At 34.6% G+C, this 12,654-nt stretch overlaps 1 pseudogene; it reads right to left on the bottom strand.

Annotated features, from left to right (window-relative positions):
* Positions 1–445: 445 nt before the first annotated feature.
* On the bottom strand, positions 446–2,268 carry LOC125655636 (ATP-dependent DNA helicase RecQ-like; annotated as a pseudogene).
* Between the last annotated feature and the right edge of the window lie 10,386 nt (positions 2,269–12,654).

The raw sequence follows: 12,654 nt of genomic DNA, 5'->3' as shown, positions 1-12,654 counted from the left end.
TCACTTAAATTTATTGGCATGATCGAAGAAACATTTTAAAGATTAAGGGCGACATTAAAAGTTCAATGTCTGACACATACACCCCCACCCCAATTAAATACCTAGTACTTTTCTTCAAGACATCACAACCCCTTAAAAATAATGATTTAACTCAATTCTTAAGTATGGGTACAATGAATTAAAAAGCAATTAACCTACTTAGTACAACTCTAATGACATAGACTGAACATGTTCAATCTTTCTCATAGATCCTGAAAAACAGAGCCTCCCCTTTGAATATAGCTTTTTATCCGACATGACCTTTTATATCTCGCCCCTTTCCAGCATGTAATAGAACATATTTTACCTTGACCACTGAAAAGGAAAAGCAATACTATTAATTTTGATGGGTTTTTTTTATTTCCCCACCCCCATCAGGTTTTTTTTATGAGAGGTCATTGAAAAGTCAGACATAACATGAATTTAAGTCAAGTGTGCCATATAAGAAGTCATTATCTGAATTTCCAAATGAATCTTCAGTCTCATTACTGTCTGAGTTGGAAATGACACTCTGTTCAAAAAGTATCTCCAAGGAAAGATATTCACAACTACAAAGTTTGTGGCACACATTGCAGCATGAATGTTTTCAACGTCCTGTTCAAGTTCACTTAAATTGGATTCACTCAAAAATTGTTTCATAATGTTTATTCGTCTACAAGTAAGTGAACGTAGGATATCTTTCATGGACTTGTCAAGTCTACGTAGATGATAGGCGTTAAACAAAATAAGGGCAATTGATGATTCCCCATCTCTTCCAATGCGCCCTATTTCTTGCACTAAGTCTATAATATTTTCGGGTATTCCGAACATAATTACACTGTTGCAATGGGACACATCAATACCCATCCCTAATGCAGTAGTACAAATCACTAATCTGATTTTTGAAGTGTTATTCTTGTCATTTAAGCAATTGTCAATTTCAGTTTTTTTGCCAATGGGTGTTTCTGAATGAAACATTTCAATAAAAGGACTTGTGCCATCCAACTCCTTAATGAGATAAGTGTAAAGTTTAGAAACATCATTAATGCTAGAACAGTACAATAATATTTTGGGAAAGTCACTCTGCAAATGTTTAATTCCATCCACAAGCCAGGACATTGCCATTCAAGATCACTGGACAGTTTAAATATTGAGTATTTAATGTTAGCTTTATTTGGAGACATAACAATTTCTACTGTGTTTGGTCCAAACGACAACTGCTTTGAAACTACTTTTCTGATTTTGTACTGTAGATGTTGCACTTAGTGCGATAACACTGGCTTTTGGAAATAAAGATCTTAATTCTCCCACATGCGAAATTCACTTCCTAAATGCTTGTTTCTTTGAACCCATTCGATCTTCATCCCTACATAAAAAATAAACAATAAGCTGGTCAGTGGTTGTGATCAAAACATGAGGAATAGTATGTTGGAATAATGATATAAATATACAATGCACTTACTTACAATAAGTAAATGAAAAATTACCATGTTGCAATCGTATGAAATTCATCAATGACTATGTTTTGTACATTCAATTTCTTCATATCTTCTCTCCAAACGGCATTACTTATCAAAGATTCTGGAGATACATATATGACATATATTTCCCCACTGAGTATCTGCCTTTCACTTTCTTCACTTAAACCTGTAAAAATATTTTTTAAATAATACCCTGTAAATGGCTGGTACTAAAGGATGTTCCTCCATTTTTTAAATTATTTTTATTTTAGTAATCAATAAGCATCTAACGCCTCTATTGTGTTATTTTCAACCTTCTATCCGCAGGGTTTTGACACAATCCGAGGAAACTTGTGTATCCTATTATTATAATACTATATATACCAAACTTTCCTCAGATTGTGTCGAAACCCCGTGCAAATATTTGTCGATCCGAAACTAAACATCAGTGAAAAAAACCGGTATCATGGTTCACATAAAGCCCTTTACCTTTGTACGCTGCCGATATACCCGGCAGAGCTGATATTTTCTTCACCTGGTCCTGCATTAGTGCAACTAAAGGACAGCAGACTAATATCACAGCACTAAATCCGGGGTTTATCTCGCGCATAAGTGGAATGAAGACTTGAAAAGGTAGCGATTTGCCAAACCCAGTTGGCAAAATGGCCATACACTCTTTGCCTTCAATCATGGCATTCAATATGCTCCGTTGTTCTTTCTTTAAAGCACTAACACCGACACGTGGTAAAATTCTCTCTAAAGCTGGATCGATTACTTTAACGTCGGCCATTTTTCCTTTCATACGGAATGCATCTTATAAGAATAGCTCGCGATTGGTTGAAACAGAAGCATTTCATTGGTCGACCTCAGGTTACCAAAGTTGACACTGACGTGACCCCATACGGGATGTCTTCAGATCTTTGTGTAGCGACATAACAATAACGGAGCGGATCAAAGATCTTATTTTAATCAGATTTTGTATGGGAGTTATGCGATTTATTACTGTTCGTATCTTCACCTTTCATATCAGATACTTTCATTAATAACATGAACAGTTTTATATGCTTTATATGTTTAAAGTATGTTACACATTTTATTGATTTTACAAACAGGATTTCAATACTGGAGTGCATATGCACTAGGTATGTAATGCAAAGAAGGTAACTCTAAAGATGTTATCAGTCATAAAAATACTTTGTTCAACACCACTCTGATTCCAAACTCAGAAGTTGAAATAAAAATATGCTAGGTTTCCTCACTGACAATATCTTGGTAGTATTTGGTGATCAGATCTTCCAACAGACTGTTTGGGACTCCAATGAATACATACTGCGCCCCTTTGTAAGCTGACCTGTTTTTATATTCTTATGATGTAAAAAATTTATTCCAATGCTTCTATATGAAAGGTGAAGATAACGAACAGTGATCAATCTCATAACCCCTATAAGAAATACAAAATAGATAGTTTGGTAAACACGGACCCCTGGATACATCAGAGGTGGGATCAGGTGCCTTGGAGGAGTAAGCATCACCTGTCGACCGTACCGATAATGTCTGATTTGCCTCTCTTGCAATTTCTTGAAAAAAATATTTTGCTGTATCCTTCAATTCCAAATTTGCATATGTTGACGACGTTTTATCTATGAACAATAATCATTTTCATTCATATGTCTATTCAATAGATACCGGTGAACTCGAAATAAAATACACCACAGAGTCATCCATTTCTGCTTCATACTTAGATATCTTATTGAAAATAGATATTAACAGCAAACTAACAAATCCACTTTATCATAAAATGGATGACTCCAGCTTATTTATATAGTAATATACCATTATCACCTGAATTGTGGTGTTTATACCTCTCAACTGATTCGATACACAAGAGTTTGTTCTGTGTATGGTCAGTTTGTAAATCGAGGGAGGTTACTGACAAGCACGAAGATGGTACAGGGATTTCAACAGTCTCGATTAAAGTCAGCATTTTGCCAAATTCTATGGTCGTTATAACCATCTAGTTTGCCAATACAACCTGTCATTGGGTGAAATACTCTCCGACGTTTTCATAGCGACTGTTAGGCCCTTCTTGGCACACTGATTTTCACTTCGGACAACTACATTTACCTGATCAAGATAAAGGTGTTCACGGCGGGTCTGACTGGTTTATAAGGGATGCTTACTCCCACGATGTACCTGCTCCCACCTCTGGCATATGAAGGGGTCCGTGTTTACCCAGCTCTATTGTTTGTATTGCTAGCGATTATAGGATATATGAGATGGATCACTGTTCGTTATATTTGCCTTTTATACTGTTGTTGATTGTAAGAACAGGACATTTGTACGAAGATGGTTTGTTGTTGATTTTTATTACACACCAGAGGTGGGATTAGGTGCCTAGGAGGAGTAAGCATTCCCTGTCGACCGGTCAAAACCGCCGTGAGCCCTATATCCTGATCAGGTAAAGTAAGTTATCCTTAGTCAAAATCAATGTGCCAAGAACGGCCTAACAATCGGTATGAAACACATCAAACAGCATTTCACCTAATGGTAGGTTGTGCTGATGAACTAGATCATTATAACAAGCGTATACAATTTGCAAAATGCGGACTTCAATCGAGACTGTTAAAAACCCTGTAATATCAACTTGTTTATCAATAGCTTGCCTTGATTTTAAAACTGACTATACGCAGAAAAAGCTTTTGCGATTTGTAAAGACACATGATGCTGTTGTTAGTACTCGTGTACAGACACATGGTGTTGTTAGTACTCGTGTACAGACACATGGTGTTGTTGTTAGTACTCGTGGACTTGTTCATCCGGCGAGTTTCCTGTCTGTGGATCAGATGGTAAAACATATAAGAACTCATGCGTTGCTTTTGATTGCAAGTGAGTATCTATAAAATGATGTATACATTATATATACATTGTGTTTTCTAATGGTACGCCGCCTTTGTAAGTTATCATCACGCAATGACGAAAGAACCCTGGACAGCTGTTAAAACACAGTTAAACCTCAAATTAAACAAGTATATCCCTACAGGTCAAGGGGAGTAGGTGTTTTATTGATTTGTCCCACATTGATTATTTGAAGTTGCATATCATGAGTTTTCCTATGCAATCACTAACCATGGTGATCTTCCGATTCCAGATTAGAATTGCAAAAAAAGGATAATATATATTTAAGAAAATATTGGTCCATAAAACATATGGAACATTATGTCAACTATTAACCATCATAAATACTACCGGTAAAAATTGAAGCTGAGAGTATTTGACTGGTGAATGCTACCTATGTTGTATACTCTTCTATCACATAAATGAACTTTTCGTAGTTTGAACATTCAAAACAATATGTCATTGTTATATAGCTAGATACAACACCGATAATTATATTTTGTGATGTAATAAATGTATGTAATGATACACGAAAGATTTTGGGTCTACTCTCACAAGGTGATAAATAATAAAATAAGAGTGTTGAACATTGAAGTTTTTATCGTCATATCTTTGACCGTTGTTGTGAAATTTTTACAAATCCTGATTCATCAATTATTACGGATGTTTAATAATAAATGCATTCGAAATATAATGAATCTGAATGACTTTTTTAAACAGAAGGTATTTCTAATAATCCTTAATTTTGAAATTAATTTCAAATTTTATCACAGCGATGATATATACATCCCTATTTTGAAGCTAGTAACAAAGTGGACAGACACATGATGTTGTTGTTAGTACTCATGTACAGACACATGGTGTTGTTAGTACTCGTGTACAGACACATGGTGTTGTTGTTAGTACTCGTGTACAGACACATTGTGTTGTTGTTAGTACTCGTGTACAGACACATGATGTTGTTGTTGGTACTCGTGTACAGACACATGGCGCTGTTGTTAGTACTCGTGTACAGACACATGATGTTGTTGTTAGTACTCGTGTACAGACACATGATGTTGTTAGTAGTCGTGTACAGACACATGGTGTTGTTGTTAGTACTCGTGTACAGACGCATGATGTTGTTGTTAGTAGTCGTGTACAGACACATGGTGTTGTTGTTAGTACTCGTGTACAGACACATGTTGTAGTTGTTGGTACTTGTGTACAAACACATGGTGTTGTTGATTGGTATTGGTATTTGTAGAAACGAATAATTTTGTATATTGGTAAACATGGGATTTGTATATGCATGAAATATAATTCCATGCGTTGAATTTGACTTGAATAAAACTTAACACTTTCTATAGAGTTACAGAATTTCTGTTTTAACTCTACCGTACCGGTCAATTTGACCGGTGACGTGTAAAAACAGGGCAACGCAAAAGGAATGCCTCTAAATCTTCGGAACTACGGTCATAAGATACATGATCAATATATCATATTTTTGGAAATTTTCTCTATTTTTTGACTATGTAAAAATCAATAACGTACGTAAAGCCATTAAATTAAAATAAACATTTAAAGTGATGGATGGCTTCGTCTAAATATGACGCAACGCTTTGTCGCAAGGTCATTTCCCCCCTCATATCATTTTTTTTATTTTCCTTATGAATTCAATATTTTTTATATTTTTGAAAAGCATATATTCCCTGCTTTCAGAAGATATAAAAATTATTTTTAATGCCTGGCAAAGTTATAAGAAAATAGCAATTTTTGCACATGTACATTTTCTTACGATTTTATTTCTCAATGTTTAAACATATCGGCGTTTTACCTATATTTATATATGGAAATAGGGAAAAGTAAATACAGCCTGTAAAAGGAGAGAAAAATTCATTTGTGATGGGCCCTTATTCGTGATATAATTCTCGGTAGTTTTTATATTACGATAAAATGAAATTGGGACATGCTGCGCGGTTTTCTTTAAAATTAGCGACAAAACGTCGTCGCTAAAAGCGATCGACGCGCATCGCACAATAAAGTGGTGAAAACTATAAAATTTGTATTGTCCTTTTAGTAAATTCAGTACCTTTTGATACACTAAAGCCATATACACATATGTATGAAATAATCAGTCAGGTATTCTCTGCTTTTTAAAAAAAAAAGCATAAAACCAATATTGGTATATATAACAGTTACACAACCTACAACACCTATTGAGAATGTTACATCGGAAGAGTAAATTTAAAAAAAAAAGATATATAAAATATTTCAAATTCAGATATAAACGTTATATTTGTTTGGAATAGTAATATTTTTCCCTGCCAAACAAAGAAAACTTTAAAGAAGTTCGCATATAGCCTATAGGCCTATACTTTTATTTTTCCGTGATCGGGATCGCGGGCCCCGCGGGGTTTTCTGAAAGTGTGCACGGGGAACACACGTGTTTCCGTTTCAACGAAAACAACACAGCTTCACTGTGACTGTCACAGCGAAGGCTTGTATTTTACATCTTTAAAACGACCTAATGTCAGAAGAAGATGCCCTTGATCCCCTGTTGCAGGATGACCCAAACGATCATGCATTCAGTATAAACATGTACATGTAAGTTGATCTAGCCACGTAGGCCGACTAGGAAAAAAATTGCAGTTTTGTCATGTTATGAAAAATTCACGATTAATTAACGCGATTTGATGCCATCATTTTTCGTTTCATTAAAGAAAATATTTATATTTTATGATTTCTAAACCAAGTGAATAACACCCAATCGTTTATTAAGAGCTGACATCATTTAATCTGTCCTGGTCCGACATTAATCCGTCTGATTAACAGCCCCCTTTTCCCAGAATTGTCTCCTTACCTTACGTGCGAGCGTAAGAAATGGGTGGATTTAGTGTACAATGAGAAGGGGGATGGGGTGGTTTTAATCTGACTGGTTATTCATGACCGCTGGTGAGAAGGCTATTTTCCAGGATTTTTCCATGTTTATAAAAAATTATCTTTCTATGAAAAGAAAACACAATCTGTTAGGAAAACACATATTACTTCATTGTAATGATAGAATTTATTATCATAATTTGAATTATTTTCTTCATATTGTAACAGAAATATAAACGAAATGTGTGTATGGGCCGAAGTGGGGGAGGGGGGGGGGTACGTAACATCAATCAAAGTCTGATTATGACAGGCTAATGGAAAATCATATAGACTCTTTTATCCAAATGCATGTATTTTATATACACTGAGTAGCTTATGACCATAAATTACATGTGATCCATACATGCTGGTACTGGTATGCTATGAGCTATGATCTTGCCTAGATTTTCTCTAATTTCGACTAAATCCACACCTCATCAGAATACCATGCGAGGGGATTTAGACACTGTGTACCATGAAGAACCAATTCAATTCTACTTTTATACCTGGGGTAATATACTTTCCCTCAGAGTTGCAGTATTTTCGCAGGACCAGAATTTCTTCAGTACCCCCCCCCCCCCTGTATATGCTAGGCATAATGCTGACACCTACAAGATGCATATCTTTTTTTTCATTACGCACTCTGCTACACTCGCAATGTATAATAAAATATTCCATTCATTTCTAACTCATTCCCTACCAAATGTCGCTCCAAATACAGGGCATCTATATCTTTAAATTTGAGCTGCACTTAAGTGCGAAACTGTCCCTTGCTACCATGAAACATCAGGGGCGGATCCAGGAATTACAGTTACGGGGCGCGCCACTTTATGAGGCAGGGGGTCTGGTGACCGCCCTGAGGTGGGGGCCCAGGGGGCAAAGCCCCGAAAGCTCTTGGATTTTACAGATTTTATAGGGCTTAAAATGTCTCCTATTTAAGTCATTTGTACTATTTTTTATCATTTTTAATATGGCGAAATTAGTAAAATGACACAAATTTTAAAGGTTTTTGGAAAAAATTAAGTTCTCCCTATTACAAAATTCAATAAATCAAAAGATTTTGTCATTTATTTCCTCGGGAGTGGAAGAAATTATTGCCTCTTTTATCGTTTAGTACATTTTTCTAAACAAGATAGGCCAATACCACATTTACCTTAAATTTGAAAATTTTAGGCTGCGCCCCCCCCCCCTCCTTAAATCCGCCACTGAACATATTTTGCTTTAAAACATAAACTAACAATTCTTAACTGTAATTTCTTTTCATCTTTAAAAAGGGTATTGACATCACAATATTTAGTGGAAAGTTCCCAGGTATCGTCCGCTAGTGACAGTCTACTGGCAAAGCCAGACATGCATTGGAAGGATGCTGATATGAAGTACACAGGGACAACTGATCCAAGAACTGTGGCTTTTCATTCGGAGCGACATCCTGGCATTCAGTTGGTATGACTCTTTGAGGTTGAATATAGGGTTAAATCTGTATACATTTGGTTAACATTCAAATAAATCCAGATGATACATGCACAAATGGAATCATGGCGTCATGATACACGGATATGCGTGTATCATTTTACTGTTTTTACTGCATTTCTAGGTATCACATACATACAAAAAGAGACAAAAAAAAACAGAAAATCATTATTCTTTTTCTAATTATAAGGTATGACAAGTTTTCTAAATGCTGACAAATAAGGTATGGTGGCCAATACTGATTTTATTTGCAATTTCCTTTCAGATATGGGACCCGATTATTCAGAGAACTGCAGATTTTATGAAACTGTTTTTGACAGAAGATTTGGTTTTCTCCATCTGTGTTGCCACCAACCATTATGCTGAGATGATCATATCTAGGGGGAAGGATTGTCATGCTTCCCAAGGAAGTTCGAAGCCTTTCACTGAAGAGGAATTGTACAGGTATTGCTAGTTTTAAAGTACCGATATTGTGACACTGATTTTCAGTTTAAAACGAATAATAAAATACATAATAAAAAGATTATCTTTACCAAAATTAATCTGTGCGTCTAACACATTTATTAGATGTGTACTACAATTACCTCTGATAAAATTTCATAAGTAATTAAATGTATACTTGTAATTTTTAGAGGGCCTTGACTATAAAAAATATTTACAGAGCCAATTGAGCATTCAAAAGCTCTGATGATACATTAGTATTTAGAGTTAAGTATTAAGAAATTCTTTTTTTTCCAGATTTTTGTGCATTATCTTATACATGTCTGCTGTGAAGTTCCGTTCGATGGACAGATATTGGTCAATGCATGCCCCTATCGGAACAACCCAGTACAGTGTATCAAGAATGATGTCTAGAAATAGATTTTAAGAGGTTGAATATAAGAACATTTTTGTTAAATATGATGTAAGTACACTTAAATCTTGTGATTGAAAGTAAGTACTCGTTGCGTTGAACTTGGAGAGGAAAATCGGGTAGTTTTTTTTTGATAACATTTGATAAGGTGCTGTTGCTTAGCAACCAAATATATTTGAATGCAAAAAATTAAATTATTTTAGATTAATAATAAAGATCTTTGTTTTGATGTTGCAATATTCATTCTAATTAGTGGAACATAATGGCAAAACGTCATATTATTAGAAAATGATGGATATGTACAATGTATATAAAGTACAAAGTTTCCATTTTATGACCTTTGACCTTAATTCTCATCATCATATTATTTTGTTATAAACCTTTTAAAATGATTAAGATTTATTTAGAGATTATATTTTTAAAATAATGTGACATTTACTAATCATCATTCAATGTAATTATGTTTAAATTGTGTCGAATACATGCAGAAAGGCAAATTATGGTCAAAATTGTACTATGAGTGTTGTTACTTAGCAACCAAAATATTCGTTTGTCAATAAAATTGATTAATTTGATTGTGATGTGTTTGTAGTATTTTCAAAGTCACATCAGCTCATACATTTAGAACTTCCAATTTTTGACTCTAATCTAGTGAGAGGGGTCGTAATATATATATTTCAGAGAGAAAAAAATGCAAAAATGTGCACTTATATGACCTTTGACCCCGTATACCTCTTTGAGGTCATGGGATACCTTGACAAACTTTATAAGAAATTATTTCCCGTCCAATTCCTAACAAAATTATATGTCATATGCCTATCCCAAATCGTGATACATGCAGATTTAAGTCGATGTAAAAATATTGTCATTTAGTCTTTAAAAACCTCTAAAATGTGCCGGTAGAGAAAGGGTTAAGATATATAAATATGATTGATTTTAGAGGACATTCAACTAACTCCTTATTCAAGTCGTTTGAGGCGTTCTTTATATATGACAGATTTTATGATTGATTTTGCATGTATGCTTTATATCTTTTTATCAGGGGATCGGTACACCACAGCTATATCCAAAATAAATTGTACATTGTCTATAGTTCAATACAATTAACAGATAATGTTCCAAAATGACTTATAGATGGCAATTAAGATGAGTGACACAGGTCTCTTTAAATGCAGGAAGTCGGGACCTTATGCACACATGCAATTATCATAAATTAATCTAATCGGTTGTGTTTAATTTATCATTATCATATTATATAGTATAAAGCAATTAGTCTATCATGTCGGTTCATATATAAAAGCTGATTGCAAATTGAACGTTACAACTCTGACTATCGACGCCAACGTTATAATGAAAGGAAGTGGTCTTTTCCAGCTATTGCTCTGCTCGTCGTTGTTCGTCGGACACCTGTTCGATGGTAAGATTTCCTTGTTACTAAGATTAACATTCATCAATACGCACCCTTATCAGCTCATAGTTTAAATTAGCTCGTGGGTTTATTTGTCTAATTGTTTCGTCCGAAAGCATACCCTGAACATGTTCCCTGAATCTAAGGAATAAGATCAATGATATATCTTATATAAAATTCACCTCTGGTGAAATAATTATATGGATCGTCAAACGTAACAATTTTATACTCCTATAGTGTTAGATTTAATAGAAAGATGTAGGAGGGACCTACTTTTCCCTAAAAAAAACCATGGGTTTTTTTTTTAAATAGCGCAGACGAATTCAAATTCATAAAACTCAAGACAAACACATAAAGTGATGAAAACAAAACAAAAACGTTGTCAATATATTTGAATGCCGAGGCGAAGTTCATAGCAAGACATTTCTCTTGATGTAAAAGGTTCTTAAATATAAATTCTGTCTCGTAATATTACAAATAAAGGAGTACGATTCGTGTATATGGGAATTCCAACAAAATCTTGGAAGACCTGGACATCTGGACATTGAAAACTACGTAAAATTTATCACAGAGGAACGACAGCATATTCAGAGCTCTTGTACTTAGAGTAAGAATGTTGTTTGATAAAGTAATATTTTGGATGGCTGATCTTACAATTCGTCATTAACTAACACCGAAAAACAAGCATTTCAGAAAGTTCCTATATATTTTCCTTTCGTCCTAATAATCAATTATGAAGACTAATGGTTGATTTACGAACTGGTAGTGGTGATCCGGGTTAGAAGAGATCCTCAGCATCCCTTGATTGTCGTGAGATACAACTAAATCGGGTGGTCCTTCGGATTAGATCACAGAAACCGAGTCTGTATCACAGTAGTTGTGACACGATAACGTCAAAAGCCTCAATTGCCATAAGCGCCGAGTATTAACCTTTATATTGCAACCATTCACCGGTCTTGGTGACGTCTCCATATGAGTGAAATATTCTCGAGATGGACGTTAAACAATGTACCATTTATTAATCAACGATCTGGGCGATTAATAAGCAAATTTCTGAGATATTGACTAACTAGATAATCGGTCGACTAATTACTTAACCTGATACGTGACACACTGATTAATTAAGCCATTTACTAAATGAATGATTTAGTTATCATATTTTCTACTTTGTTTTTAAGACTGTTCTTGTTCATCCGTCGAGTTTCCTGTCTGTGGATCAGATGGTAAAACATATAAGAACTCATGCGTTGCTTTTGATTGCAAGTGAGTATCTATAAAATGATGTATACATTATATATACATTGTGTTTTCTAATGGTACGCCGCCTTTGTAAGTTATCATCACGCAATGACGAAAGAACCCTGGACAGCTGTTAAAACACAGTTAAACCTCAAATTAAACAAGTATATCCCTACAGGTCAAGGGGAGTAGGTGTTTTATTGATTTGTCCCACATTGATTATTTGAAGTTGCATATCATGAGTTTTCCTATGCAATCACTAACCATGGTGATCTTCCGATTCCAGATTAGAATTGCAAAAAAAGGATAATATATATTTAAGAAAATATTGGTCCATAAAACATATGGAACATTATGTCAACTATTAACCATCATAAATACTACCGGTAAAAATTGAAGCTGAGAGTATTTGA

The sequence above is a fragment of the Ostrea edulis genome, chromosome 7 (assembly GCF_947568905.1).
Source record: "Ostrea edulis chromosome 7, xbOstEdul1.1, whole genome shotgun sequence".
Taxonomy (NCBI): Eukaryota; Metazoa; Mollusca; class Bivalvia; order Ostreida; family Ostreidae; genus Ostrea; species Ostrea edulis.
This window is presented reverse-complemented; position numbering and strand designations above follow the sequence as displayed.